Below are 6489 nucleotides of genomic sequence, written 5' to 3'. Positions count from 1 at the left end.
TTAGGGGGTATAATCACCCACACACACTCACAAACACTCTCATTGTGTGCTATGCAAAGTTCAAGAGCCCCCTCTCCTTCTACAAGCAAGTAGAGGTTGAGAGCCTACACCAACACTCTTGGATATGGAGCGCAAATCCAACCAAGAGCCATGCTTCAATGCTTAAGCTTGCCATCTCCTTCTTCTTCATTACTATGCTATTATGTATGCTAGCAACAAGAGTTATGATAAGTGAGGAACTAATTCTTTCTTCTACGAAATGTTTCTTCTTCCTCTTCCCTACCCTCATTCCTTGCTAGCTCTCTCCACCTTCGAAGGTGTTTGAGGTCTTGGGACTGAGGCTTGGGATATTTAAAGCTTTCTTCAAGTTTATGTTATGTTTGTGATGCATGAAGCTTTCCATCTTCATTGCATCACCTAGGTCACAAGGAACACAAAGATTGTATAGTAACAAGTCTCTCTTAATGGGAGAAATCATAATACAAATGCCTATTGGAGGGGGGGCTGGCTCCACATAAATCCGGTCCTCAACTGTTGTTATGTTCTCTAAATTATCTCTCTTGCAAAAGTATTGTTCATGCCAAGTTAACTAATTGCTATGATTATGTTGCTATATTCAATTATGTTCACCCGCTATGCTCGCAAAGTCATCTCTCAAAAGTACTCTCATTAATTTCCGCTACTCTCAAAGTAAATAGGCCAATTCCGTTACACATAGCTTCCTGGTATAATTTTGGTAAGTTGCTATATTCAATTATGTTCACCCGCTATGCTTGCAAAGTCATCTCTCAAAAGTACTCTCATTAATTTCCGCTACTCTCAAAGTAAATAGGCCAATTCCATTACACATAGCTTCCTGGTATAATTTTGGCTCTCTAGAATTTGAGATCAAGAGATGGTTGAAGGAAGGAATAAACCTTTCTGGAGGTCTACTTGTATCTTTGAAGAATAGGTTGAGGCTCCTCATTTGGTTGACGTTGTTGTATGTTGTCATCGTTTTCACTCCTTGAGTCTTTAGGTCCTCAAGCTTCATGTACTCATCACCTATTTATTTTGTTTGTTTCCTTTCCAAGTAATCTTTATACATGTTTTGTTCATTAAGAATTACATCCCTACTTCTAAATATTTTACCATCTTCAGGATTCCATAGGTGATATCCAAAGTCCCCTTCTCCATAGCCAATGAAGAAACACTCTTTAGACTTTGCATCTAGCTTTGATCTTAGGCTTCTATCTATGTGCACGAAAGCCTCACACCCAAACACTCTGAGAAATGAGTGTTACCATGCACCGAGCGATTTTTTCCGAGCATGGACAAACCCGAGCAAGTGTTTGTACACGATATAGTAAATTTTATCGTCAACAGAGTACTTATCGTTTGTTATATATTCATGCACCAAAACTAAAAGGGTTATCAATGGATAGACTACCTCCTAAATTCCAAAAGATCAAAGTTTACTTTTAAGAAAATAAACACAATATTTGAAAATATTATCTTCTCTCTTAGGCTCAGTTGGGCGTCACATGTTTTGAGCATAAAGTAAGATTAATAGACTAATAAGAGCTCTAACCTTGTACTTAATGCTCAAGTCATCGTAAAATTCTTTTTGTAAGGTCATTTGTAGTGCTCCTGTGTCTAGTACTTTGGTTCTTGATTGTCATTTATACTTGAAAGCATGTGAATCCTTCCTCATTAGTTGATCTATACACCAATTTGATAGCAATGTATTGCATCTCATTAGTTGATCTATACACCTCATTAGTTGATACTTGAAAGCATCAATTTGATAGCAATGTATTGCACCTCATTAGTTGATCTATACACCAATCATCTTTTTCACATCGTCTTGCCCTATCTATACTACAAGACTGTGATCTTCATACAAAGACACCCTTCTTACATGACACATTGCCGACAAACACCATTAATTATGAAAGACTTCTTTTGTTACAATAAAATTATGTCTTTCCTTAATTGATCAATATAGGAATTTTTTAATCAATTTACAAAAACAACAACCAAACTTTATAGATTTCTATGCCTAAAAGTTTCTAGAAAGCCATTGTCATAATTGAAAAAAATTAGTTGTAAATAAGTAAAATAATTACCATACAATGTGACAACCTCAAAGCTTAGGGGCGCGAGTCTTCGTACGAAGAGCTTCTTTCACAAAAGATTGATTAAGATGCTACTCCTTTCTATTGTCAATCATTGTTTGAATAAGTATGGCAGATGTCAAATATCAGGAAGGTCATAACATTTACCACTCAACGGACAAGCACATTATAATTGGAATATGCTTTACATCCTTGCTCATGTGGATTATTCATGTCACCGCTAATTATAAGAGGCGAATTATGCTCCAATCTATGAAGATCAAACCCATGCCCTACTATAAAAGGTAGTATTGGAGCCTTCTTCACATTTGGAACAATAAAGCCATTGTAGTAACTTTGCATACTATTTATTTTGCATGCAAAATGCAATCTTTTTTGAGCTTTTGTCTGCTCAGGATAAGGTTGTATAGAAATCTTACTAGCTAGATGAGGAAAAGAGCTGCATCGTATTGACAACGCATTGTTTTGCAATTGATCATGTCCGTTTACCAGAAAGAATGATGCTAAGTGAGAGAAGATGCTTAGATCTCTCTCTCTCTAAAAATTGAGAAACAACATCACTATCAAGGGCACATTAATTAGCGATCGATTTTCAACAAAAACGCCATAGAAAACCGGTCTTTAATGTATTTTTAAAGCACAAAAATAAAAATTCTCAGTTAGTTTTGAGGGTCGCTTTGAAGGAGACCGGCTAGATTTGGCAGATTAAAGTGTTAAACCCACAAAAAATCCTAAATTTCATGTGGAGATTTTCAATGCTTTCCTCTTTTCCATTGATTCTTAGGTGTTTGGGAAAAATGTGTCTCAGCCCCTTTTCAATTTCAAAAATGCAAGTATGTCCCAACAATTTTTGAAAAAAAAGTACGATACATATCCCAAGAGATGCCTGTTGCAAAAACAAAGAACAAGAGTGACAAAAGGAAGGGCGTCGAGTCATCTACTATAGCACGCTGGCACGAGCAATAGCGTGGGGTCAATGACACACAATCATTAACGACAGCGTGGCCAGGCAGGTTTTGGGAGGGCTTGGTTATATTTTTTTCTTAGGGCGCTGCACTATGCCGCGCAGCACTATGCAGCCTCCTACGTTGTTAGCGCAATTGATTTGGAAGATGCGCATGTGAAGCAGCGAGAGTTCGAGTCGAGCTTGCTAAGTTTTTGGTTAGGGATTGTTTCGCGACCTACCTTGGCCCGAAGTCAACGCAGGCAAGCTGAGAGAGAGAGAGAGAGAGAGAGAGAGAGAGAGAGAGAGAGAGAGAGAGAGAGAGAGAGAGAGAGAGAGAGAGAGAGAGAGAGAGAGAGAGAGAGAGAGAGAGAGAGAGAGAGGTGCTCGCCTCTTCTCTGCTACCAAGCCATTGTAGCTTGAGCTTGAGCTCGCCAACCCACTTTGGCCAGTATGCGGGCAGAAGTAGACGAAGGCAAGCTGAGAGAGAGAGAGAGAGAGAGAGAGAGAGAGAGAGAGAGAGAGAGAGAGAGAGAGAGAGAGAGAGAGAGAGAGAGAGAGAGAGAGAGAGAGAGAGAGAGAGAGAGAGAGAGAGAGAGAGAGAGATGTGGCTTAAAAGCCTGCGGAGCCACCACCCACCGCCTCTGGAAGCAACTGTAATAGCCAAAGAGAAGGGCGGTTTGGACTTCGGAGACGAATTGGCGTATGCCACCTGATATAGAGGGAGTCCTACGTCAAGAAGATACGCCCTAAAGGCACACACGCATGCGCTTGATGAAAAACATGGGGAAATCTGAGGTGAGTCCTGCGCACTTATGGTCTCACATGCAACTCATCCAGCAATTGCTGCTTGCTGTGTAGCAGCGAGCTCAAGATACAAGTAGAACAAGCTTGCATAGTGGTTTTTGAAGAACTGCTGCAGAAGGATAGCGAGAAGGAAGCTCGGTGGTTGAGGTGGAGCAAAGATTTACGGTGTACTGATGAGGAGTGGGAGAAGCTCTTGAGTGTAACTGGCAATGAGACCGTTCAAGCAAGGTAGATGGAGTATGAGAACCGTGTGAGTGCGCGGTGTATGCGTGTGGCAATGTTTGTATTGGCCGATAGACATTGTAATATATTCTTACAGGCTTGAAACGTCCCCTATCTTCCCCCCAGCTTCCCCCCTCTCTCTCACACACACCGTCGACATTGCCAGCTTGGTAGGATCAGAGAGGAGGCGAGCACCTCTCTCTCTCTCTCTCTCTCTCTCTCTCTCTCTCTCTCTCTCTCTCTCTCTCTGTGGGCTGGTTCACACTAGCCCGCCGGCATTCTCTGTGCCTCCGCTCGTGATGTTCACATGAGACAGGCAAGGAGGGACATTGCAACAACTGATTGTGGGGATGTTAATGTGTGGTGCAGGATTCAACTTGAGCATCCTGCATTTGACACTGTAAAGTAGCCCGACAGTGGGTTTCTTCCAAGGGGGGGCCTCGATCAAACTTTGGTAGGTCTAGAGCCTAATGGGTTTCTGTTACAGAGGACACACGCCTCGTCCCCTCACCCTACCTCCGCCTCATTTGAACCCAACCTCTCTCTCTCTCCCTCTCTCAGTTAAAAAAAAAAAACTGTCTAAAAGAGCGCGCGCCTTTCAGACAGTTTTTTTTTTAAAATTGAGAGAGAGAGAGAGAGAGAGAGAGAGAGAGAGAGAGAGAGAGAGAGAGAGAGAGAGAGAGAGAGAGAGAGAGATTACTTGCTTGAGGCTGTTAGCGTTATCTTTGCTAGCAACTTGCTCATCACTTTGTGCTGTGTTTTTTTCAAGAGAAACCACACCATCAAAGACAATGGCATCTTGCGAGGAGCTTGACCTCAAGGCCCGCGCCGGAGTGATAGTCGTTCCTGGAGGCAAGACCTTAGAAGCGTAGGAGCGGCGCCTTGCGGAAGGGTGCAACAAGGGAGGGCAGACACGAAAAGAGCAGATGGGGACGGAAGGATACCACGAAATGGGAAAGAAGGGTGGGCTCTCCAACCTAGAGCAGTCTGGCGATGAGGCAGCTGAGGAGAAGGCAATGCCGATTGATGAGTCAAAAATATAGGACTCAGTAGAAAAAAATGTCCCCAGTTACGTCATCAATGCATATTGTATCTTTTTGCTGTGCTCGGTGGGAATTACGATCTTGGTCTACTACTAGCAGTATTTTTTTGGTTGCAGATTAGCTTAATTAGTGCACATATTGTATCTTTTTGTTGTGCTTGGTGGGAATTGCGATCTTAGTCTTCTACTAGCACTAGTTTTTTGGCTGCGGATTAGCTTCTGTAAACCTAAAGCTCTTGCTTTTGTAAGTAAAACTACCATATGCTATTTAGCTTTGCAAGTCTTTTAGTTTGTTTTCCAAAAAAAAGAAAAAAAAGAGAGCTAAGCCAATCTCCATCGTTCTATTTTCCACATCTCTCTCTCTCTCTCTCTCTCTCTCTCTCTCTCATCTGTGCGTGCTTCGGCGTAATTTCTCTTTGTCGAATAAAAAACGATGGAGATTGGCTTAGCTCTCTCTCTCTCTCTCAGTTTTTTTTTAAACTGAAAAAAACTGTGTGTGTGTGTGTGTGTGTGTGTGTGTGAGAGAGAGAGAGAGAGAGAGAGAGAGAGAGAGAGAGAGAGAGAGAGAGAGAGAGAGAGAGAGAGAGGACTTCCAACGCCCACATCTTCAAATTGTATGTTCCTATTATCAGCAAAAAGTATGTACAAGTGCATGTGCATGAAGATGGTACCTTGGAAATCGGTGGGGAGTTCAGGAATGTGGAAGAGAAAGGACCCGTGACATTGTATGCCGCAGAGAGATCGCTTGGCCGTTTTGTTCGACAATTTCAACTTCTTGATAATGTCAAATTGGATGATGTGAAAGCTGTAGTTGAAGCTGGTGTGCTAACCGTCACTATCCCTAAGAGACACCAAGTGAAATCCGTCACCAGAAATGTGCCTATTATAAGCAAGCTTCAACAAACCTTGCTACTTATTTAATGTGCTACTTGCTGTTGTTTCTTGCTTCATCAGAAAAAATGTAAAAAGGAAATGGTATAGTGGCCATCAATGTGCGTCTTTCTTTGTCAGAAAAAAAAGGAAAATGCAACGTGTTAGTCGAGGATATGCCTACAAATTTTTTAAAGGGTGTGTTGACGCTGCTCATGCACATATGTCCGCACGCATCTTTGTGCGAGGCAGTTGTGACACAGCTTAAGAGGAAGATGTTAGAGGTCTTCCCGATTGGGCATGATGAGACAGTAAGCAGAAGGCAGTTTTCAGAGAGAGAGAGAGAGAGAGAGAGAGAGAGAGAGAGAGAGAGAGAGAGAGAGAGAGAGAGAGAGAGGCTATCCTTTCCCCGCTAGAGATTCTTCCTTTGATTTCCTCTTTGTTGCTATTTCCTTCCATGCCGAATGGCAATGACTAAACCCCATTAA

General features: G+C 42.0%; 1 pseudogene; it reads left to right on the top strand.

Annotated features, from left to right (window-relative positions):
• Positions 1-4880: 4880 nt before the first annotated feature.
• LOC147445823 (protein SLE3 pseudogene) lies at positions 4881-5132 on the top strand (annotated as a pseudogene).
• The last annotated feature ends 1357 nt before the right edge of the window (positions 5133-6489 follow it).

The sequence above is a fragment of the Adiantum capillus-veneris genome, chromosome 12 (genome assembly GCF_014529385.1).
Source record: "Adiantum capillus-veneris isolate H3 chromosome 12, ASM1452938v2, whole genome shotgun sequence".
Classification (NCBI taxonomy): domain Eukaryota; kingdom Viridiplantae; phylum Streptophyta; class Polypodiopsida; order Polypodiales; family Pteridaceae; genus Adiantum; species Adiantum capillus-veneris.
Note: the sequence above shows the minus strand (reverse complement) of the source record. Positions and strands in the feature narration are given on the sequence as shown.